The 24,870-nt window shown below is 46.0% G+C and overlaps 1 long non-coding RNA gene across 1 annotated transcript; it reads right to left on the minus strand.

Moving 5' to 3' along the window:
* Positions 1-1,267: 1,267 nt before the first annotated feature.
* LOC107213306 lies at positions 1,268-18,002 on the minus strand. Its single transcript, XR_004499995.1, has 2 exons — positions 16,252-18,002; positions 1,268-11,105 (listed from the first exon to the last, which is right to left on the minus strand). It is a non-coding gene; the product is annotated as an uncharacterized LOC107213306 (long non-coding RNA).
* Positions 18,003-24,870: the final 6,868 nt, after the last annotated feature.

The following is a 24,870-nucleotide window of genomic DNA, read 5'->3' on the forward strand; positions in this document are numbered from 1 at the left end:
CCAGCTTGGGCCTGCAGTGAGGGCAGAGATGTGCCCCAGTCCTGCTTTTCCTCTGTTCAGTTCACTGGATGGAAAAAGCTATGAAGAAAAATCAGAGAAAAACACATAAAATCAGAGCAAATACTTTGTGGCATTGTGACAGCTCAGAATTCATCACATTCTTGTACTAAGCAGGAGTGCAAATGGCAATGTGGGGAAAATCTCTGCACTCTGGTCTGTGCCCCTGATCCACTCGCTGTGCTGTTGGCACCGTGTCCAGTGGGAATATTTATTCCAGCACATATTTTAGTCCAGCAGCAGCACAAACTCCAGCACAGCAAGGAAGGGTACATGGAGCTCTCACAGGGCAGCATCTGGGCAAGGGGATCCTGGCAATGCCTGCAGTGTGTGGGAAGTCTGGAGAGCACCAGCACAAGGGTTTGAACTCCGGTTCCAGCTGATCTGCCACGGTCAACACGGTGTGTTTGTGCAGCAAGAGGAGATCTGTTCCTCAGAGCAACACCCTTCCTCTTTACATGTGTTTCTCAAGTGTAATCACCATCAAACTGCCCATTATTTCCAGTCACCAAAGGTTCTACCTTTTATTTCAATAAAGCCTGATGAAAAAACAACATTATAACTAAGACATGGACTTATAATTGATTTATTTCACACTCGTTTTTTAGGTTCCTGTTGAACTAACTCAGTCTTTCAACTTTTTTTTGGCATGGGCTTAAAATGCTGGCACAAGCATTGCTCCAGCTCTCAGCAATTTTCTCAGCCCCATGCCCTCTGTAGATTTTGGTAAATGCTGCCACTGCAGGGCAATGAGGTCCAGAGGTTTATTGACTGTGGTATATCTGCCCGTGGGATCTGGGAGATGGTCAGGAGCAGCCTGTGTTTGGGAGGAATATATTCCAGCATGATCTGTAGCATGCTTAGTTGGCTGTATTGGAAAGATTTCCAGATAGCTATCGATTTTCCAGCCCTGTAATTAGTTTAGAGATTATAAACATAGAAAATATCGCTCCAGAAATTGATTTTTTTAATTGTTCATAGCACCAAAATATGGTGTGACTGCAAAGCACATCACATGCTTCCTGCAGAGGAAGACTTTGAACTTTGGAAAAATATTATCCCTGTAAATATGGAGAAGAAATCACGAGGCTAATTCTAACGCTATCTCATATAAGGTTTTGATCACTCTAGCTCTGTCTGATTTTAAAAATCCAACACTGGATTCTCTTCCTTATTTTTTCTGGTTTGTTTTCTTTTTTCTTCTTCTTTATTTTTTTTTCTTTTTTCACCTCTGCTTATTAACTGAAGGAAGATTCCTCTTCTTTTTAATGGAGGGGATTTTTGGTCTTCCCCTGCCAGGTAAATGAGCTGGTCACTCCATGGTGACTCAGTGGCCTCATTGCACATCCAGGGTGGGACAGCTGTTGCTTATGGGAAATAAGAGTAGATAGAGCCAGTAAAAAATCAGACTTTGTCTTCTAAAGAAGCTGTTCTTTCTGTCTAGCAGGATAGTGTCAGATGTTTCCTGTGGTGGCAAAGCCAGGAGACCCCAATGGAGGCAACAAGGGTACTGCAGTTAGGGAAGTTATTAGAATTATTTCATCTCCTTGCCCAACTATACCAGGAATTAAACACATAAGATGAGTCACTTCTCTGAAGAACTTGCAAATTTAGAAGGTTGGGCAGTGGGCAAAACCCTGCAGAAACATAATTTCCACTTTACAGGGATTACATCTTCTGGTCTAGTCACACAGGCAGTCGGAAAATTTGTCTGCTGTGAGGTTTCTTGCAAAATCTGTGAAATCTCAGGAAGCAAAATGTTCCTTTTCAAAGCCCCAAACCTAACAATAATAAAAGTAGTCCAACTGGACAATCTGATTGGGTTGAGAAACCGCTTCTGCAGCTATATAATTCCCAAATAAACCCAGTCTCAGCAAAACCTTGGGCAGTCTCAGGAGCTGGGAAGTGCTGCAGTTAAAGCAAATTTACTAAGACATTAATGGGCCAGGGGCTGTCCCCTCCCTCACCCACAGCAGCTCCCAGGGTGAGCTGTGTCAGACCAAGGCATGAATTGTCCTCCTGCACATGCAATCATTGCAACAGCCCAGTTTCATTTTCTGCAGGAAAATGATATCACTGGGTGGATCCTTACACAAGAATCCTACAGGAGAAAGAAAATCCTGTAGTAGGAAAGGAGGAGAAAATGATGCTTTATTTATATTTATCTGGTGGGTGTTGGACTAGATGATCTCCAAAAGTCACTTCCAGCCCTAATTTTTCTGTGATTCTATGACTTTCTAACCTCTCCATACAATTTTTAGGGTCACCTGGATTCCTGGGATGCAGGATCTGGGGTATGGATGAGAGGACTGAATTACAAGTGCTGCCCCTATCTCCCTCTGCTCTAGGACAGGTGGATTTGAGGAAAAATATGAAATGTTTCGCCCCAAGAATATATCCAATCTTTGTCTAAGTGAACCCCCCTTCCATGAGGGCAGAGTGGGATCCACGGGGCTCCTGGTATTTTGGGAAAACACCAGGAAAGATTTAGAGCCCCTCGACTGTGCACTTTTGGGGTTAAGCAACAACCAGACGTTTTGGGAGTTACCCGATCCCTTCCTGGGGTGGGAGGATTTGCGGGATGACTTTCGGGCATCTGTCAGCTCTCTTCTCCCCTCGGAATTCCTGCCGGGGTAAGGAGGGGAGCAGCTGAGTTAGCCCAGTCTCACTCTCCCATCTAGTGGTAAAACAAGGAAAAGTGGCCCAGGCAGAAAAAAGGACACTTTCACTTTCTGAAGCTTTTGGAGGGGGATCACTGTGGGCTCAGTCAAAGCCATGATCCCCAGCACGATGAGGGTTGGGAATGTCACCGAGCTGATGCAGAGGGACACACACCAAAGTGCAAAGGTGGCTCCGAGCCTTCCCCAGGTCCACTGGGGTTTGGGATGCTCTTTCTCTGGGGAAGAGCCATGAAACAAAGAGGTTTGCACACTGAAGGATACAGCCCAGGGGGAGCAGAAGTAAAAGCACAAAGTTCTTGAGCAAAAGAACATCCTAAACCACGCATGGAGGGTGGGGGGTGGAAAATTTTGCAGCCACGTCTTCCCACAAATAACCTCTTCTGGTCAAATAACCCCATGGCTGCTCCACTGCCTTCTCAGAAAGGCCTCTGTGGCCCCCCAAAAAGCAGGGTGGGGGCAAAACCCACAGAGGCTTGTGCCCAGACAAGGTCAGGGACCCGCAGGCATCCTCTCAGGAAATGTGTTCTTGCAGGTGTGAGCTGGGGCTGCCCTGCTGAGCGTGGGGTGCAGAGCCCCACACCTCTGCAGCCTTTCCCAGGAGGAGATATGGGGAGCCTGAAGCATGGACAGATGGTTGCTTTAGGCTGTGTTTTATTTCAGCCAGACTCAGAGCTGGAGGGGAAGAGTTTCATGTCTCCCATAAAAATATAAAAGGCTCAAGGTGATTCAGGCAAATCCCCCCCTTTTTCCATGAGGTACAGGTGCAGAACCAGCTCAGTAAGGGCCAACCCATGGGGATGTTTTTCCCCAGGCTGGGGAGGTGCAGGGGCTCAGATTCAGCAGCCCTGGGTCCAGGAGGCTGAGATTCCCACTCCAGTGTCCACACCTCAGTTCCAGAGGCCTGAGATACAGAATGGATGAACCCTTACAGAAGATTTATGTTCTTATATCAGATAGAAGATTTGTGGTATTTCCTGGAAGGCTGGGTGATGTTTCACTTTCAGCAAGTAAGGTCAAAATCACAAGGGGGGAAAAAAAACTCATCTCTCATGGATCAGCAGTTTGCCAACCCCAGAGGTGCAAGAGTTTGTCTCACATCTCTGTTCATATAAAAACACTTTCCTGGAGCAATGTGCTGCTAAACGTGGCTTTCCCGAGGGTGTCACCCACACAGTCTGCAGCACAAACAGACTCAGCTGGGGAAAGATAACTCAGAGTACGGGATTCACACCTACACTACCAAATTATAAAAACGAAACAAAAAGGAAAAAGGTACCGAGCACGTTTGGAAGGGCTGGGATGGGTAAAAAGCAATTCAGCAGGAGGTTCCTCAAGCAGCATCCCCATGGTGCCAGAGGGGATGCAGGTTGGATCCAGCATCGGAGGCAGGCGGTGCTGGGGCAGCTCGGGGGATGCCCGAGGCCATCTGGGTGCTGCTCTGTGCTGATGGCTGGCAGCTTTTCCTCGGGCTGGGCAGGGCACGGTGCCGCGGGGAGCAGGGTGGGCGCTGCCGGGGGATGCTGGCCCGGCTCAGCCACAGCATCCCTCGGATCCCGGCGTCGGGAGAGGGCAGCCTTCGCCACAGGCAGGTGAGGGCGGCAGGATCCGCACCCCACCGGCCCAGCCCCGCCCGAGGAAAAGCTTAAAGGAGAGCGTTTAAGTGTCCAGTGTGGAAAAGGGGCTCGTTCACATGAAACGTGGAGCCACTGGTGCTGCCGGAGGTCAAGCACTGCCCGCTCGGTGTCCTTCAGGATGTCCCAGGACATCCCAGGTGATCCACATGTCTGAGCTGGGGGGATGAAAGCACACGTGGAGCAAGGCTCACTGTGACCTGCTGCTCCAAAATCCTCTCTCCACCAGAAAGGTGGACATAAATCAGGTTTCCCTTCTTCCCTGCAGACCACCAGGCTCATCCATTTGGCTGCAACAGCAGCACATGTGCCACAGCCTGGGGACCAGCCTGGGACATCCTGGCCTTGCAGCTCCAGTGACTCACCCACAAACCCTCCCTGGAAAGTGTGCTCCCTGCTACAGCAAAAAAAACCAAACCCAAAAAAGTTAATGAAAAGACAAGCTGGAAACGTGGAAGCATACTTAATGCTACTGCTGTGATGCTTCATTTGAGCTGCAAAGAGAAGATAAAGTTCTGCCTCTCACCAGAGATGTCACTGGGGAAAATGATTTCTTCCTTCTCTAAATGGCATCACATTGTTTCTTCTTTGCAGCTTGCTGCCAGCTTGGTGTCACAGCCTGTTTTTCCAGGACAATAATCCAGTTAACCAGCAGTGGTGGTGCCCTCCATCCAATCTCCCCGCCACCCTCCCCAGACAAGATCACTACAAAAGATATTCAAAAATAGATTCACCTAGGAAAGAAGAATAAATAAGGGTTGCTCCTCGCATGTGAATTGCTAATGAAGACCCACTTAGCAGTCTCGGCAGACTCATCAGCCTCGGCGGCTGAGCCTTGATTGTGTGTCTGCAGCTCCTCTTCTGTGCTCATTAGACCCAGGTCAAACGAAACACACACAAACCGTGGCAGAACTGCTAAGAACCAATGGAGATGGTCGTGGTGGTCACCCACTCCAGCTGGAAAATTACAGGTTAAGAATTTTTATTGCCTGTTTCATCCAGCAGCCAGGGGTAGGTCACTTCGAACACCAGGAGTGAGATCCAGCCCATGACATTGTCCCACATCTCTCATTGGCCTGGAAATCCTGCATGGGGAGCACTGGGACACATTTTGGGGTTGTTCAGGATCCAGTGTGCCAGTGCTGCCCTGGGGGCAAAGGCAGCAGAGGAGGGTTTAAGGGGAGACACATCTGCTTGGCACCCATCTCCTGTGAGCAGCTCTGGAAGTGACTGCCACCCTCACCAATCACTGCACCATTCTCCTCTGCCCAGAGAGACTCTTCCCTCTTAGCATGAGATGTTTCAACCAGCTGTAGAGTCCTGTGAAACTGTAGTGAATAACATACATAAATACATGAGGAACTCTATAAATACAGGGAATCCTCTAACAGGATTTTCTTCTTAAACACCTTAGGATTCTCCTTTTCCTGAAACCAAACCTGGTCAACTCAGGCACTGCAAGGTGAAGTTAGTTTTAATATTATGTTTGCTAATAACCTGGGAAAGAAGAAAAGGGACAAAGTAAGAAAGAGCAAGGCAGCCAGTTCCTGCCTCACCGTGTCTTGATTGTCTGTCACTGAATTGTGGCAGTGCATAAGATGGGAGAGGGATGCAGAGGTGTGAAGCACCATTGCCAGAGGATTCTGCTGCAGTCTGGATTATGTTGGTGTAAAATCTGCTCTGTTCTACTTGTCTGTGCTCTGAGACCTCCCTGACAGTGATTACTTGCAGAACATTCCATCCTCACTCCTCTCCCTTCCTAACCTAACAAACCATCCTTTTCTCACCAGTTCTGGGTCAGAGGAAAATGTTGTTATTAGGTTACCTCTATTTTATGGTCTCTTAATTATTTCCACCTCTGTGATTACACTAATTAGCTAACTGGTTTCTAATAGCTCTACAGTAGCTTGAATTACACTTTCATTAATCACAGCCTTAGCCAGCCTAGTTAAGAGTCTCTAATTTTTTGTGTTATGATTTGAAATTATTAAATGCAAAAGTAATCTGAAGGGGAGAAAGGAGTCAATAGGAATAGACACCACCTTCTCCAGCAGCTTGGCAAAGAGCCTCTTTGATATATTTAGAAATGTTATGATTCACAAGAACCTGCCAACCATTTACTTAGTGTCTATAAAAATAAGAAAAAAAAGGTAAGTCTGAAGTTTTCAATCACAACAGTTAAAGGCTCCTTCTCACTTTCTTTGATTCGAGGCAGTTGATTGACACATTCAAATGGGATCAAAAATAAAACAACTGACAGCACATCTCCTCCATCCTGATGGCTGTGACCAAGCACTCACTGCAGCTACACCCAGGACAAAACAGAAATGAAAATCAAAGAGAAGGTTAAGTTTTCACTGCTGGAAATCATTACTCTGACAGCTCTCAAGACCTTCCTATAAATCCTTGCCTAGGGAAATTATTTGATGATTTGATGTGCTAAAGGACTTCTTAAAATAATCATACCAAGAACAAAGAGTCTCCCACAGGATAGCTTAAATACCTGCACAGGGGAATGTTCATCATTGGCTATGATGGAAAGTCAGAATAACAATACAAATAATAATAAAATAATATTTTTATTCTTCTTATCATCATTGACACCTACGTAGCAGGAGAAGTTCAAAAGGCTGTACTAACACCAATAAATTAATTCTGCCAACCTGCTGCATATCAGGCACCCAGTTCAGTGGGGTGTTTAACTGCAGCACAGTTTTAGTGAGCACTCAGTAAAATGCTTTTAGGAGGTGGGACAAGGGTAATGCTGCTCTCGCCTGCCAGGGTGTCTTTGACAAGGAGCGAGAGGCAGAGAACCTTCATTTCCTGAAAATAAGAGGCTGAAGAGGCCCCATGACAAGCAAACCATTAAATAGGAAAAAAAAAAAGTAACAATAATACAGAGCAAAATTTTGCTTCAGGGAAAAATTTCTGCTTGATTTTAGCCCAGATGTTGATATTGCACACTCAGAAATGGCTGTGTGGAAGCACATTATTAGATGGTGCACAAAAGCAGAGAGCTGGATTGGCAAAGGAGGACCTAAAGCATTTAAAAATTAAAAGACATTTTAAAAATGCCTCCTGAATGGCATCTTCTCTCTGAAGGAGAAGTTAGGAGTAGAAAGACTTCCCCAAATCACAGACTCTTGAAGTCAGAGCCTGTCAAGCGCTTTTCCGATGCTTTGCTTCAAGCAAAGGGAGCTCTGGTGGGAGCTGTCGCCTCTGCAGATCCCCTGAGGGATCCTCTGTGTGTGGAAAGGCCGTGCCTGGGTGGGAACTCCTGCATCACCTCACCTGCAAATGTGTGTTCATGTGCTCAGGAGCTCTCCTGGAGTGGATGTGCAGGAGTTGCCCATGGCACCATGGCAGATTTGCCCAGGGCCAGCCTGTCCCAGACACCCGTCCTGCCCGTGCCTGCACCTCTGAGTGTGAGCTCCACACAGCTCATCCACACAGCACCCTCAGTAGCTCCCAGGAACATCCCACAAAGCACCAGGACGTGCTTTTCAAATCAATGAACATCATTTCAGAAGCAGATCCCTCAGGAGGAGGGAATCCTGGGCCCTGTGGGCCGAGGGTGTCGCAGCCGAAGCAGAGCGGAGTGTTTTGGGCCTCGTGCGTGTGAAGGTGGCACAAAGCAAGGCTCACACACAAAGGTGATCGCTCTGCACTTTGCATATTCCCTCTGTGCACCAGGCTGGGATTTTTCACTTCATCCATAATTCATGGCTTGCTGCAGCGACTCCACAGAGGCAGCGCAGGACCTCAGCCCCGCTGACAGCAAGGGAAAGGCAGAGCGGCTTTTGTTGCCAGACCACAAACTGTAGAGCTGGGGTCCAGCCAGCTGCTCCACTTCAGCCCAGTTAACCCCAGGCAGAGGTGTGAACAGACAGTGAAATAAAGGCTTTTGCCTCTATAGATCAGTGGCTGCAAGTGGCCACTGACCCCCCATGCGGGCTGTTGGTAGCCAGGAGAGGCTGTGCCCAGCACAGGGCTACTGCTCCTCCTTTTCTACATGTGCAAATGTAGTTGCTAACCCAGCTCTGTGTTTGATGCCCTGCACTGCTAGATTTTGGGGCCAGGCTGCTTTTCTTTCTCACCTGGCCCCAGCAGTGCTGAAGGGTGACAGTCCTTGCAGTCCCGGTGCACGGGGAGGTCACCATGCCACTCCAGCAGTGTCACACACTCAAAGCAGCCCACACTTCCTCCCAGGGCTATAAACCTTCCTCCTCCAGCCCCACTGCCTCTCCTCTCCATAACACACAGACCAAAAAACCCAGTTTGTCAGAAACGAAAGTGTTTGGGGAGATTAAAATGTAAATGTTGCACTTGGCTTTTCAAAGGGGGTTTGATATTTTACTTGTGACTCTGCAAGGAAATAGATTTTTGATAACTCTGCGGAACTGCTGCTGCCCAGCCACTGCTGCAAACAGCCAAGACCTTAATAAATAAATTCTCTGTCAGGCAGCTCTGAAAACCGACTTGCTGGTGGTTTGGAGAAATATTGGGAATTTCAAAGCAGTCTTGCACAAGGAGACCTGTAATTACAGCAGCATCTCCTACACTCCCTGGGTTTGGAGAAGAGGGGGAATGCAGTGTCCTCCCTGACAGTCCTGGCAATAAACACTGTATATTATTTTTTACTACATTTATTAACTTGAAAATATGGGGAAAGGGCCATGTCAGGTGTCATGCATTGCACTAGGTATCACCCATGGACAGGACATCAAAAGAGAATGTGAAAATAATTCAGACAGAATTCCTGACTAGCTTAGCTCTGGCTTGCAATCTCATCTCCTTGGAAAATATGCAGAAAGATCTGCCTGAACCCAAAACTAGATCCCTCCCAAGGCAATTTTCCCCCTTAACTTTATGTGATGGATCCAGGCCTCTCTCTGACTCCCTGAGTCTGCGGAACCTCAGCACGCAGCACCATGCACAGCTCTGGCTCCGTGCTAACAGACACATGACACCATGGCCTGTGCATTATCCAGGCATCTTGTTGATCCAGACTGCTGTAAACAATGGGGAAATTCAGGGAAAAAGAAACTAAAAGGAGTTTTCTGACTTTCTCCTGACCACCAAAGCTCTTGTTCCCATACCAGTGTGGCCAGAGGTGAACTGCTGGGATTTTTGCATCCCTGAGTGGGACACATTGAAATAGTTGAACCTCAGTATAAGAAGTTCTTGGCACAAGGCTCTCAGTAGAAAACTATGACCACATAAATATTCACAGTTTAAATTAACCTTTCTTCCATAATACATGTAATAACCTGAATATGACCACTGCCCAAGTCGAGCAGCATTGCTCGGAAATGATCACCAAGGCAAGAATCACTCACAGGATTAATCTGGAAAATAATTTCAAACAATTGAGATCTATATGAAAATGAACAGACCACACATTAATAGAGCCTGAGCCTGCTCTGTAAACTTAGCTACTCACTTTTTATCCCTTAAGTAAACTGGGAAGAGTAATGTATTTATAGCCTCTTGACGTAAGTAGCCTCAGTGAAATATTGTATGTAATAAATATTCTGCCATCTCCGAGAGCCTACAGGACAAAGCGGTACCAAGGTACTGCAAAGGCAAACTGGATGTGGCTAACGAGTCTTGGTGAGCTGCCAGCCAGCTGAAAACACTGAAATGAGAGAAAGCAATGAAAATATAGACTTTATTAATATAGGAGTGAATTTTATTAACACAACTGCAGTGCAAGGTCAGTGGGTAAGGATTTTTCCCTTTCAGCTCTGCAGGGCACCTTTAATCATTGCTTTCAACCATCACCTTGGAGTTTGGTCAGCTTTATGCCAATGTTTTGTTGTTTGTCAATCATTTTCTCCACTGTTTTTTTCCCCCCCTTTCCTTGCTGATGCAAAGATCATAAGATCTTGGCCCTTTTCCCCTACCCCATGCTGCCAGCATTGCTTTTTATCCAATTACAAATTACACAGTGCATCTGCATTAAACCAAAATGTGTTCATCACTAATTTTAAATAAGGATGTCATTTGTAAATGCTTTATTCATAATTAATGGAATTATTACTGGGTGCAGCCACATTCTTCATCTATGTACTGTAAGATATGTTGTAAAGTGCATTAGTAAAAAGCTTTATAGATGAGGATATCACAGCCCGACTGTGAAGCACATTACGTGATGTAGTGTGGCTATTGTTGTAACCATCTTTATGCAAGATTTTAAGCTATCAGTCAGCCAGGGGCTGATTGATAGTGTAAATGTTAATAATTAATAATAGGATAATGTTGATAGCTGTGATTCTATGATGAGTATGGATTTTTTTAGTTAGTATTATGCTAATATGCATTATTCACTGAATCATAAAATCACATTAGAGATGAGAAGGTCCCTCTGGCTTTCCCCATTCATATCACTGATGAGTCAATGCTGCTTCTTCCTAACATTTCCAAAGCAGCTTTTTTCCTCTGCCTTTCTGCAGGAAATCTCTAAGTTAGGAAGTGTATTTTAAAACAAATTTAGAGCCCTGAATATGCTCTTACCAGAGTGATGTGCAAAGGCATGGCCTTCAGGAGAGGAGTACGATCTGACTGCTGTAGGGAGACAGAGGACATGAGGGACCTTCCTTACACAAGAAAATAGTTTAAAATGAAGGAGTTGCCACTGCAAACTCCTTTCACTTTGGCACTTGACTCCTGCAGCAAATTAAAACCATCAGGCACACGTACCTTGTGCAGTGGCTGCAGGAAGGTCCTTGGGCTGCTGAGCAACAGGTAACACAGGTGGGATGTGGAGATGGAGACACAGGAGAGAGAGAAGCAGAGAGCTGTAAAGTGGCTCAATAGTGATGTCATTTTTTTTTAAGCTGACATTATCTTTTTTTTATATCCCCTAGACAGGATGAAAACAGGCATTATGTCATGCGGGGGGAAGTGAATGTCGGTTTGCCGCCGGGCACAGACTCCTCAGAGGATGTGAAATGCCAATAGCAGCCTCCAAATCAGGATTTAGAAATGGATATGGTGTAATGGTCCTGGGGACGTGCTGGATTCCAAGGTTCCCAGCAGGGAAATCTCCCCTTCTCCACCCAGCAGGATTGTCTCCATCGCCTGTCTCATGGCCGCCCTCACAGGACCAGAGATATAATTTTGCCTTCTCTGGTTTCACAGGCTGAGATTCAGGAGAGCTCCTTCCTGGTACTCAGCTGGTTGTAGATAACCTAAGCCAAAGGCATCAGATATGCTGAGCTCACTGGCATTTTCCTGCTGGCATGGTGTCCGACAGGGAAGGGTGTGCTCCACGCACCCCCTTAATGACATTTTAATTCCTTAAATTGTGCTAACACCCACCCAGCTCTCTGGCAATGCAGGAACACAGCTTATGGACTAGTGTGAGAGCCATGTTCAGAGAGTGAGGAAGTGCTAGTTAGTGCAGGAATTCTCTTATTAAGGAAATTATTAGTGGGAGCTTTTTCTTCGAGAGATGAGAGTGCACGGAGCTGATCACTGATTACCCTTCCCATCCCTGCTCCCTCCCCACCTCTTGGACATCGTGTTTGGCTTCTCAACGTTTTTATTTCAGACAAATCCGCAAGCACATTTCCAGGTGGATGTCACCAGGATCCACTTCCTCCCAGCCCACAGACAGTCTGTCTCTTATCTCACTTACATTAGTATCAATTATTTACAGCAGGAATGCTAAATCATGAAAACCAAGTTGCAGCAAAGCTCTGTCTTGGCTGAGTACCCCTCACTGGTTGCAGCTTCCCAAGCTCCTGTGCCTTGAAGAGCAGCAGCCATGAATTCCTGCCCCTTCCAGAGCTGCAGAGCAGTGTCTGGACACCCACAGCCCACAATCTTCACAGAGGTAAAAATCATGAGGGCATACATTGGACAGCATGGCTGTAGGGAAAGCTTCTCCATGGTCACTAGGTTTTGGAGGATCACAATGCTCACCAGAAGGTTTCTTTTGCTTTTTCTTTTCCCTCTTTCCACACAAGCTTTGTGACACTTGAAAGTAACATTTGGGGAAGGACCATCTCCAACCCATGGTGGTGGAGCTGAGTCCCCAAAGCAGGGTGCAGCCAGCCTGCCTGAGGGCTCACCACCCCTTGGTGGCACCACACAAGTATTATTGCCAATTTCTTCCTTCTTCTTCCCCCTGGGAATAATCTCCCTTCTGGGAGCCCACAGTCTGGGGAGACGCAGCTCTTTCCCTGTGAGGTTTGAATGAGGCTCCCACATGCTGTCACTGATGAGTTCCTTAAATGACTGAGTGCAAAAAGACTTTTTTTACATTTTTGATGAATGCTGTTTAAACATGACTAACTAAAATATCCATTATTATCCATTAAATACCTTAGGACAATATAAATACAAGTGTATGGGCTATGTTCATGTCTTCACTCTTGAGATAAAGGACAGCAGAAGTGTTTTATCTCTGTTGGTAAGTTCACCATTAAATGAGGTGATGCTTCCACCCTTGACCTTTGTTGAATGCCTACATTAAAATTCCCAGTAATTCTCAATATTTTTTCAGATATATCTCTGCTTGCTCCAAAGAAGCTGTATTATCCTAGGTTTGGTTCCTTACCCAGCACATTCCCACTTTGCTCATTACAACTCACAAAAGTGAAAAGAAACCCCTGAGGAAAAAAAATCCCCAAAACAACAAAAAAACAACAAATAAATCCTTTGAAACCTGGTTGTAGAGAATATTCAGAAAGTGAGGAGATCTCCTGAGCACAGACCAGAGCCAGCAGAACCTGGGCAAGCTGGTGTTGACCCAGTGTGTGTGACAGCAATGTAGACCTGAGGCTGCAAAGCTCCAAGCCTACAACACAGACCCTTAATGAGATCCTCCACCCACCAGTGGCCAGTTCAGCTCTGGAGGGATGATCTGGAGCACCACTGAGCCTCCCTGACTATGTGCAGTGGCTGTGGTGCCTGATGGGGAACTGAAGGGCAGGGCTTGCTTTGGCTGGAGTTTTCCTTGGCTCAGCAGGTGCTGCTGGGCATGGAAACCTTCAGCCAAGGCAAGTCCAGTGCCCAGCCCCAAACAACCTTTGGCTGGTGCTTTACTGTCACACAGGGATGTGATTTTGGGCATTCACAGGGATCACTCCTGGAGGGGAGGATGGAGAAAAGGAAGGGTGTTTTAATTCCAACCTGCCATAAGTCACTTCATTAGCCCTGACCCTGCTTGACCCTTTTACTGTTATATCAGCCTAACTGTTTATTTTCCTCATAACACTAAAACCAAATCAATTCCCTTTGTCTCAAAGCCCTTTATGTGCCTCGGCGCCCAGGAAGAGCTCTGCTTTTAGCAAGGGGCCAGATACAAATGAAATCTTTGGGAGATAGGGACAGTTTGGAGCAGACACCAAGTCGACTGCCCCATCTTCCTCCTTTTTTTTCCTTATTAAGCCTCATCTATTGCATTTCAAAGAGAAACTTTATTTATTTTTAAAATAGCTGTACAATGCTATCTCTATAAATGTGTGTGGTGTGTCTTTGTTGTATGCATCTATACAATCAATAACTGTGTCTTGCTAGGGATTTAAATATTAGTCTTCAAAATCCAGGTCTAGAGCACCAGATTTATTTGTAGGAAAACATACCCTTTCCTGCTTAAGGAAGGATATTAATTATAGATGCAAACCCATAAATCTTGTGGCTTTAGGTGAGATATTTGCTGGATTATAAATATGAATTGGAGATGAAGGTCCTGCTCTTCCTATTATTACTATTATTATTATTACTTACTGGTTATTATTTTCTGTATGATCCATATCTTCAGGTGGGTCAAACACCACTGGGGAATGGGGAGCTAGGCCTTCAAAGGGTGCACACATGTTGAATTCATTAAAAGGTTTTCTCTCCCAGCCTTGCCCTCTGCTGCATTTCCCAGCTGGGGGAGTCATTAAACACCCTGTTCAGGTGCCTTCCCCTCCTCTCCAGCCTGCTTTGGGTACCTCATTTCACTGTGCTGCTTTTGCCTGATCATATCAAGCCCCCTAATGTTTATTAATGTCACCCTGTGCATCCTATTGAAAATGTGCTATTGTTTCCCAGGTTCTGCTTCAGCACCAATCTCGGAAAGCAGCCAAACCAGGAGCCACTGGGGACCCCAATATCATCCAGAGCTTTGTCACGGGTGACAATTTTCCTCTCTGCCATTCGTTATGGGACATCTGGGGACATCAGTAATAAGCCACAAGGGCTGGATTGCCCAAGGAGATGAGCACCCAGAATACCAAGTGGAGGATTTGCTTCAGGCAGGGTGTGAGAGCTTGGATGTGACAACTCCTGAGGCTGCTCAGCACCTTCAGGGTGGGGCTGGAGGGGCCTCACCACAGAACTGAGAGTCCCTGGTTAATTCTGTGTCTGTCGAGTCAGGGGTACATCTCAGTGCATCCCCCAGACTTCACCAAGTGCTCTGAATGCCATGAGTTCATCTGAAGACATCACTGATGACCCCAGTGCCTGCTGATTTGCCTCTGTTTCCCTGCTGACCTCTGCTGCTCCAGGTCACTCTGTGTCACATCAAGGAGCAAACCCAGCCAAGTGACAAATGCAAAAGTCTGGATGCTCACCAGCATTTGCAGAGGCAAAAGGCACGGAGCAGGACTGGTGTGCACTGGGAGGAATTCCTAAAGGCAGCTCTGGCAGGTGCAGCCCCACAGCAGGCTGCTGACCAGGGGAGAGCATGTACTGGCATCTCAAAATAAATCCATGTAACGCACTACCCTGAAATTAATAGGCCCTTGTATGCCAGGCTGTAAAGACAGGGCTCTGTGTAAGGTCTGGCTTTTTTGAATTAGACTCCTGTGCTTAAATAAATTAAGCGAGTTGTCAGTATATTAAATGATTTAATGCCTTCTTCGGTTTTGCAGAGGAATCCTAATGAAAATACTCTTCAATATAAAATGCTGAATAAATTAAATGGTGAAGTATTTAAATAAATGGTGTGTTGTTACTGTGAACCACATTAAATTAGTGTTTGCCTCTATGGTAATGATGCTGCCTTAGCTTTAAAAGAGTTTCTGCTGGTTCAGGCTTTTTTTCTGACAAAATCTAAGTGTTGTGCTGAAGATATTCAGCTCAAAAGGATCTGCACTGTTCTTGGGCCAAAACCTGATATCAGTGAAAATCTGGCTAAGAAGGAACTGGATTAAATGGCATTAGGAGCAAAGGGCTCTGGCAGACTGAATTGAAACTGCTGAAGAAATTTCTGGTGATGGCCTCTGCTCTGAGCAGGAGGCACAAAGGTGTCTGTGTGTGTGTCTGTGTGTGTGGGGAGCAGGGTTAGGCAACATCCTGCATTGATCCTTCCTCCCCACCCACTGATAATCTGAATTACCAAATGTGCCAGCAGCAGAGGTGACAGGCAGTGGGGACAGCAGCAATGGCTTGGATCACACCAGAGGTAAATCCAGCACAACTCAGGACCCACAGACATGGCCCCAGATGCTCCTTGATGAGGGCAGAAGGGAGGAGACAAGGTCCCAGCATCCCAATTTACACCTGGATTGATTCTGCAATTGAAGAACCACACTGAGATCATGAATAAGCTGTGGAGGGCCTTTAAAGTCTTTCTTTGCTGATCTCATTAGAAGATAAGATAACAAATGACCTCTCTTTTCTATCCTTTCTATAAGGTACAGACCTGCTTTTAAAGGTAAAGACCTCACCAGAAGATAAAGTCCCATATATAGAAATCAATTATGAAACAACTTAAGTTGTCCAGGTTTTGGATATCAGTTCTTATCTAATCACTTCCATAATCACAGTATTTCTTTGGAAGGAAAACTTTTTTTGTGACACCATTTTCTAAGTTTAAAACACAGGAATAATGGCCTAGTACCCAAAGAAAAAAAAAAAAAAAAAGTATGTATATATATTTATACCTGTTTGGTCCCCAAGTACATCTGGATGAACAGTGAGACATCAGCTGGGTCTTGCAGACCAGTCCCAGGAGAAGTCCATGCCTGGCTCCTGGAGTTTCTGATTGAAGGTCTGTAGCTGGAACTTCTGCTGAATAATTTCCATGGAAGGAGAAATTTCAGCATCTTCCAAACCAGAGAGCAGGGACATGATGGAGCTCGTGCAGAAAGTCCCCAAGGTTGCAGCACTCTCTCATTCTGTGTTTTCCTGGGTATGGATGAGTCTGTTATGAAACTACACCTTTTCCACTCACAATTTTAGCAACTCTTAAGGAACACGGATGTGTCATTTCCCTGAAAAGTCCATCAAGCTATGGCAGCAGATGGGGAGCAGCAGGATTTTACTGAACCACTGGAATTCAAGTTCTTCGTGTACTTTGAGCTTTGAGCTGCTCTCTTTGGCACTGTATTTTGGATTTTTTTTTTTTTTATAGCAGGGGGATGTAGGCCAGGTTTGTTTTATGGGGTTTTAGAGGACTTTTCCAGCCTCTCTGCTGGCAAAGATGAAGTACCAATAACACTGAGGTGTCTGTGTGAGTGCCCACCAAGGCCAGAACAATAACTCTGGGAAAAGGGAATGGTTCCACTCAGTGCTTGAGGATGGTGGCTTAAATACTCATTATTAAGAAGATTAAAACTCAAAAAAGGCCCATCCCATTCGTGCAGTGAGCGTGCCTGTGTCGATTCACAGTGATCTTTGGTGGATCAAGATTATGGCTTAAAAAAAACCAAAAGGAAAAAAAGCCAGCATGAGTTAGAAATGGCCAATGATGATGAAACCATCTGTAGGGAAGTTGTTCTGGTGTTATTTCTCTCCAAACACCCTTCCCAGATGGAATTTAATAGCGTCAGCTTCCAGTCACCAGCTCTTTTTATCGCTCTGTCTGTTAGATTGAAGGGCTCTCCCTTTCTGCATCCCTGTACCCTGTCTGAATACATCTGGATTGTCATTAAGCCATCTCTTAGCCTTCCCTTTGTTAAGCTAAGCACATTGGGGTCCTTGAGTCTGTCACTGTAAGGCATGTTTTGTGACGCCTCAGTCATTCCCGTGTGCCCTCTCCCGTTCATCACCATCCTTCCAGAGTCACAGGCACCAGAAATAGCTGCAGTGTCCCATTAGGTGTTCCTCCAGAGGTATTTCACTCCACTGTTTTATCAGGATTCCAGCGCTGTGTAAGAGGATCCCTCCTCCCTGCAGTGAAATCCTGGTTCCTGGGAGCGTGGCTTTGTGTTAAAGCAGCTGGAGCTCACTCACATCCCCCTGGCTCAGGAGCAGCGCAGCTCTGAGGCAGAGACCCATCCACACTGCAGCCACGGTCCAGCTCCAAATCTCATCAGCAAACTTTGACTGTAATGAGTTTTGATTTTCTAGCGTTTGCTAAAAGTGATGAACAGAAAGGCGGCCGCTTGGGAGGCTCCTCGGATGTGTCTAAACCTATCAGCAGGGTTCTCATCCGTTTAGCACGGCCCGTGTTGATTTTACATTGTTTTAGCTTCCTAATAAATGAGACAACATTAAGTTAAATGCCTCGCTGAAGTCAAACGTAACACTGTTGATGAAATGTACTAAATCAATCAAATCTATAATCACATTCTTGAAAAATTATATCAATTTCATTTAATAAGATCTATTTTCCATTAACTCATGTTGATTGTAATTAGTTATTCTCCTTAAATTGTTATTAATCAAGTCCCTTATCAGCTCTTCCATTATTTTTTTTTTTCCCCACAAAATCAACATCAAACAATCAGATTTATAATTACGCAAGTCATCCTCCTCATCAACATTTATTCATTGGCTCAAAGTCAACACTGCTCCAGTCTTCTGGAAAACTCTGTGCCAGCCTGGGGCGCTCCTGGGACAGATTTTAAAACTCTCAGGCATTGAATATTGGGAGTTGCTGATCAAAAAAACCAAAAAAATCCTCTAGCTGTAGTAGCAGCTGTTTAACATCCTGAGTTGGAGCAGAAGATATTCCACATCATCGTATTACATGGCTATTTCACTCAGCTTTTTCTTCCCCCAAAATAGAGAAATTAAATATTTAGTGTCTGCCTTTTATGTATTCTTTTTTTCATGTCTGCTATTCTGTCTAGACAACTACTTTGAGCTTCTTATATCTAAAGAGCACATCCCTGTTGCCCTCAGCTCTGCTAGCCACAGGTTTCACCTGACAGCCTTCTGCTTGGGGCTGGTTTATGTTCATTATTATTCACTTTCCCTTCCTTCTTTCTGGGAGTTTACCTACTTTCACTCTCCTCTCAGCTTCATTTTTCAGCCAGAATAACTTTCTTATTCCCAGTTCTGAGAGTTTACTAGATTTCCTAGAAGCCAGAGCTTCTTTAAACAAGGAGTTGCCAAATATTACTCACATTTTCTGTTCAAAATCCTCCAGGCTCACAACATTGAAAAGCACAGGGAGCCACTGTCAGCTCTGGCTTTCCTGTCTGTGCCCAGCACACACGATTGAAACAGGGTCACCTCTGTGCTGCCTGTAACCAGTTTTTGTGTCTCTAACCAGTCCTGCAGCTATCAGGATGATCCTGTCGAGGAATCTCCTGGTTTTGGTTAAGAAACACTCTTCTAGGACGTTTAGAAAATCCTCAAACCAGCACTGCAAACTCTCCAGCTCACATCATTTGAGTTGAACTTCCTCAGAACAGAGCAGGGAAATTTTCTTAAATGTTACAGATGTGTGACTAAGAAGTGAGTAATCTCTGTTTTCTAGTGTGAGTTGATGGTCTGCAGAAATGCCTTATTTTTGTTTTTATTTATATTGGAGGTCACTTTCTCTTCAGTCTCTAATGGTTTTTTGGAAGGCAGCAATGTCATTTCTGATATTTATTATCCCTCCTATGCCTTCTTTGCCCACTCAGTTCTTCCTAAATAGGTTAAAACTATTGATTTTAATATTCCAGGCACATGGATTTTCTCCCCAAGTTTAAGTCATACTCTCCAGAAAGAATCTGTACTCATAAATTAGTCTTTCCTGGTTTTTCGTATTGCTCAGACTCTGCTGTACATCCAATTAATGTTCTTCTCCTCACTTCTGAGGGTGTGTTCTTTATCTCTTTTCTCCACAGCTTCATTTCTTACTTGGGCAAGGGATAGGAATGGATGCTGAAACATTTCTGTGCTTCTTCACACGCCCCAGTGCCTGTTCCTGCTCACCCACTACAAGTTCCCTCCTTCCAGAAAGGTCACCAGCCCAAAGAGCTGGCACAGTAGAAGGGAAAACTCAGCCCAGCCACTGCCAGTGGCAGCAGAGATTCCAGGGTCACCATGGCTGGATGCAGGAAGACTGAAGGAACAATCTGTCAGGAGTCTGCTGCTGACAGCCTCACCATTTCTTCTGGCAGCCACTTCCCATGTTCAGCTCAAGCTGCTGCAACCTTTCCCCAGGCCCACAGAAGTGCTTTTACTTGGCTTGCATGGAAACATCACATTTGGGGTAGAATCTCACTTGCCTTTTGGTGCCCAGGGGATTTCCAGAGGTTTTGTGAATGCCAAGCCAAGAGAGAGGAAGGATTTTGTTTGGGGCACTGCACATGTGGCTGGAGATCTGAAGGTTTCGTCTCATCTCCTCATCTTCTGCCTTTGGTGTGTGCTCCAAGGTTGTGTTGGCATGAATCCAGCTCAGGATTGACCCCATAGCACAGAATCCCTGAATCACAGAGCTGTAGACTCAGAGGATCAGAATTGTTCATGTTGGAAAAAACCAAACCACAGCAGTTGTCTAGATTTGGCCATGGCCATCCTCCTTGCCTGAGGATGTGCCTATTCCCACTCTTGACACCAGCCCCCTCCATCTTCTTTAATCCTTCTGAATATTTAGGGCCAAATCTGTGAGTGGAGAGGTTGTGAAGCACAGGAGAAGAGAGCAGAAGGTCTGTAAAATATAAAAAGTTACAAAAAGCCTCCTGCTTGCTCTGAAGTGCACACCCTTCCTTTTGGGAGATGTCTTTTTATCCCCTCCTGGATACTCACCTTCATTTTCTGGATGCCTCTGCTGTGGGTTTATGGTTACATTTCCATCCCTTTCACTACATTTCCATCCCTTTCACTGTATTTTAGACAATTTTGTTGTTACCTTTTAGATTTCAGGACATGAAGAGCAAGGTCCACCCCAGCTGAGTGGTGTGGGAGTGGGAAAGGGATAAATGATCTTTAGCAGAGAGGTCAGTGCCTGCTCCAGGACAAGCATCATCCCAAACCCCTCATGGTGCCTTCCCCCTGTTTGAGCCCAGGACAGATGGACAGTGTGGGACCAGGATCTTCCCTGGGGCAAACTGGGACTCCCTGCCTCTTGCTAAAAAACCCTGGGGGCTCTTCTGGGTAAAAGCCTGAGCTACTCATTTCCTTAATGCAGTTAGCACTCTGCTCCATTATGAATTCCATTTATAAATTGTAGCTTCCACTTTTTTCTTCCCCCCCCCCTTTTTTTTTTTTATTAAAACTCTAAATTTCATTAGTTTGCACTTACAAAAATAAGCCTGGCATCAACTAGTGAGCTCTCCTGAGATTGTGTCATCAATTTACCCTGCCACCGAAGCAGCCCCGTGTCACGCCTGGCACGGTGACAGCACCCAGCTCTAATCCTGCGGCTGCCTGCAGTCACCTGCCCTCCCTGGGAGCACAGAGGCACTCACATGGACTTTTCTGATTAGGAACTTTGATTTCAAGGTTTCAAGGGGATAAAAAAAAAAAAAAAAGAAGGAAAAAAGAAAAAAAGGAAGTTGATTGTAAATTTAATTCCTGCATCGTAGTCATTTCTGCACCACGGGTCATTAAGCACACATTAGTACTGCCACCCATTTTTCATAGGAGCTGCACCAGAGAGGCAGAGCGTGGCTGCTGCATCCTGGAACATCCTGCCTGCAGCCCATGGGCTCCTCAGGGTGGTGGGGGTACCCACAGCCTGGATTTTTACCTGGCAAATCCCAGAGGAGAGCCAGAATGGTGCCGACCCTGAGTGCAAGTGTGACTGATAAATGTTCTGGGAGTGGAATTCTCCATATCTGACATTAAAACACTTCCTTGTCTTATAAAATATCAGCTATATTTCTTCTCCTTTCCCAATCTCCTATTCATTTTTGACCCTTCCAGCTAGCAAAGGTCAAACAGTTCTGTGCTTCAGGCATGTGGTCAAGGACTTGCCCAGCCCTAACAGAACCAGCACTCTTTGTTGCCTGCCTAGACTGAGGTTTTCTTTTAATAAAAAAGTTCCATGTGCCCAGCAACGTGAAAGATGAATCTGTGAGTATGTGAAAGACCTGAACCCAGACATGCTCAGCACTGGCCAGAGCTGCCTGAACACTGCCCATGTCAGTCTGTCCAGGCTTGACAAACAGCCTGAGGAAGCTGGCTCCTTTAATAGGCTTCAGGGGTTTATTTATAGCCCCTTGGAATAAGTGCAGCTGATACTTAAGATCAGCAGAATTAATGACAGCGAGCTGGCAAAAGGCCAGGTCTGCAAATAGTGCCACTAAAAGTCTTCTCCACCATAAAATTTGTTTAATGTAAGAAATCATAGCGTGCAGGGTTTTGTCTGCCATTTTTATAATTAGCAGGAGAAATCTTCAGTTGGCCTCTAAGAGCAGCCAGTGCTTTATGGGCTCTTTTGGTGGTGGTTTGGAGTTTTGTGTCCATGTTTGGAGGGACTCTTTGTGCTCTGTGTCCCATGGGAAGGGACCCTTTCCCACTGTGGATCTCCTCTCACTTCCCTGGAGATGTGGGGAACACAGAAAAGAATCAGGACCTGTGCCAGGCCCATGTGGTGCCTGATCACAGGAGGATCACACCCTGAATGTGCCAAACCTCAGGATCAAATCCTTGCCCAAGGAGCTGCCAGCCAGTGCAGTGACATTCCTCTGAGATTTCACCAAAAATCCATCAAACTATCCAGAAAAGCAGCTGTGGGCTGGGCAGACCAGAGTGGGGCAGTTTGTGATCTGTAGACAGGCAAAATGCATTGAAACCACCCACTTTGGTCTCACTTTGTCCATGTTTGATAACTTTGTGATACTTTTCTCTCAAGAGCCATACCAAACTTTTGCAAGTATTCCCAAGTATTTACAACCCTCTTGATCATACACAAAATCCCCAGCAAATTACCTCGAAATGAGTTATTCTATTCCCTTTTTTTTTTTTTCCTTCCTCTAATGGAACAGAAATGAGCTTGGGTGGTTTTGCTCACTAACCACAACAAATGACTCTAATAACACATGCAGCAGCATTCCTGCTGCATGGGCTGGCATTGTCCCTGCCAGCACATTCCTGGGAGCAGCCTTTGCAGGTGAGCATCTACCCTGGGGTGCAGAGGGACCCCAGCTGTGCTTGGGGAAGAAGGGAGATCTGTTCAGCCCAGCCCACAGCTCGTTCTGCTTCACAAAAGACTGATTTGGGGTTCTCATAGAGGTTTTCCTTCTCTGGGGGAGCAGTGCCTTGGAAAAAAAAAAAAGTTTTTAGGATAATGAAAAGCAAGGAAAACGCTAGCCAAAATTAAAAGGTTGGAAATGCCATAATGTTTTGAGTTCAGCTGTGTTTCAGGAGCTGTACACCTCTTATCTAGGTACAGTGCAATGGCAAACAGATCACCTGCTTTCTCTTCACTGTGGTCACTCATCCAGCACCCACCACCAGCAGAAGGGATGGGAAAGAGGCTTTTTCCCATCTTGTTTCTCCTCCAGATGTGTCCTCTACCCTCACACCTCTGGATCAGCCATCACCTCTCACTGGTGCAGGCACCTCTCACCCGAGATGCCCATGGGGCTGTGAGACAACCTGGAGAAGATGGGATTATTCTGGACATTTTATGGGAACACCTTTTCGTGCTGTTTGCACTGTAATATCATCTGGACATCCTGCCATGCACAGATTTTGGTCCAGCTCCCTCCCGGACAAAGGTTGTCCATGGGAGAGCCCCAGCCTGCTCCATGATTTAGGTTACCCCTTTCTGTAATGGATTGAGCATTTCCCTGCCTGATATTTATAGGCACACTCAGGATCCCAGATAAAATGCTGTATCTTTAGTTAAAGATGCAAGAAATGATTAGTGTCCTTTCCATGAGATATTAAAGTCAAAGTACTTCAGGGGTGCCTTAATGCCCTGCTGACCTGAGACCTACATTTGGAGGAAGCTTTAAAACTAAAATAGGCAGAGAAAGGAAAATAATTGGGTGGATTGTGCTGAAAAAGGTGTTAGGTATAGCTGTTCACTCTGTCTTTTTTTAATTTTTAGGCTTTTCCTATCATATTTTTCCTCCAGGAGGATGAAAAATTGAAAGAGTCAGGCACACAGTGCCTCCTGTTCAGATACAGGCTAGAAGTGCACACGTGGGCATTTATTTAGTGGAAGGAGGATAACTCCATCATACAGAGATGTGGAAGTGTCTCCTGCAATTCCCTCTGCACATTCAGGGCTCAGGAAGCTGCAGGGGGAGCTGCCATCACCAGGGGGGCTCAAGCACAGGGAAAATGAAGCCCTTACAAGACCCCTCATGTCCTATTTCCAGGTAACAGCCGGGTGGCAAGGAGGCATCTCGCTGGCTGTACAGATTTTTAGAGCTGAATTTCAAACTTTCTTAGCCTTAGGCATCCTAGGAAGTTTCATTGTGCTGCATGGGGGGGTTTGACCTTGGGAGAGGTTTGTTGGTGTTGTAGGGCTGCTGTGGGCTGTGGCTGGCAAGGTCCCTGCTGTGGCAGGATCCATGGATTCTGTGCCTTCTGGGATGCTCAGCCCCACCTGCTCCAAACTGTCCAGCTGGGGAATCTCCTTTGGGAGAGGTTAATGCTGCTCAGGTGCAGCCACTCTGGGGATGGATGGTGGAGCGATGCTGTGGCACATCTGAGGAATGAGCCCTCCCCTGGCCCTGTGGCCCCAGTGGGGACAGGCAGCTTCGCTTTTCGTGGGACACCTTCCTGCCAGAGCCACGTGAGAGGGCTCTGGAGTGATGTGATTAGGCAGGCAGGCTGGCAGCTGTGTTTTGAGCTCCCAAAAAGGTCTTTGATAATCTCAAAATCCTCCAAGAGACCTGACCCTGAACAACCACCATGCAGCAGCTCCAGCAACCCTAATTTCAGCACATTGAGTCTTTCTCCTGCTCTCACATAATGCTACAAATCCAGAGGCTTTTCACAAAAGATGCATCAATTCAAGTGAGTTCCCTGTAGAGTTCTCATCCATAATCCAAATCCAGGGATCAGGAATTAATCTTACCACCCCGTGTACCCTGGGGTGGTGCAAACCCACCCCCAATCGCTCTGTTTGGAAGCAGGAGCCCCCAGAAGGATCTCAGGATTTTTGTGTGCAGTGACTGACCCTGAAGCCAGGGAGGGTGATGTTCCCAGCCCCTCAGTGCTGTCCTGCAGGTGGGAGCACCCAGCAGGGATCTCTTGGCTGGGACTTGCAGACCCACAGGGTGGTTCCAGTGACTGGAGGCTGTGTATAAAAACTGAAACTATTTAATGCAGGGCACAGGGAGCAATCCAGTGGAGCTGCTCCTGGATCCATCCTCTGCCCAGGAGCTGATCCCTTCACAAACTCCAGTGCATTCCTTGTCCTGTGCAAGGCACCTGTGCAG

This window comes from Parus major, chromosome 20, assembly GCF_001522545.3.
Source record: "Parus major isolate Abel chromosome 20, Parus_major1.1, whole genome shotgun sequence".
NCBI lineage: Eukaryota > Metazoa > Chordata > Aves > Passeriformes > Paridae > Parus > Parus major.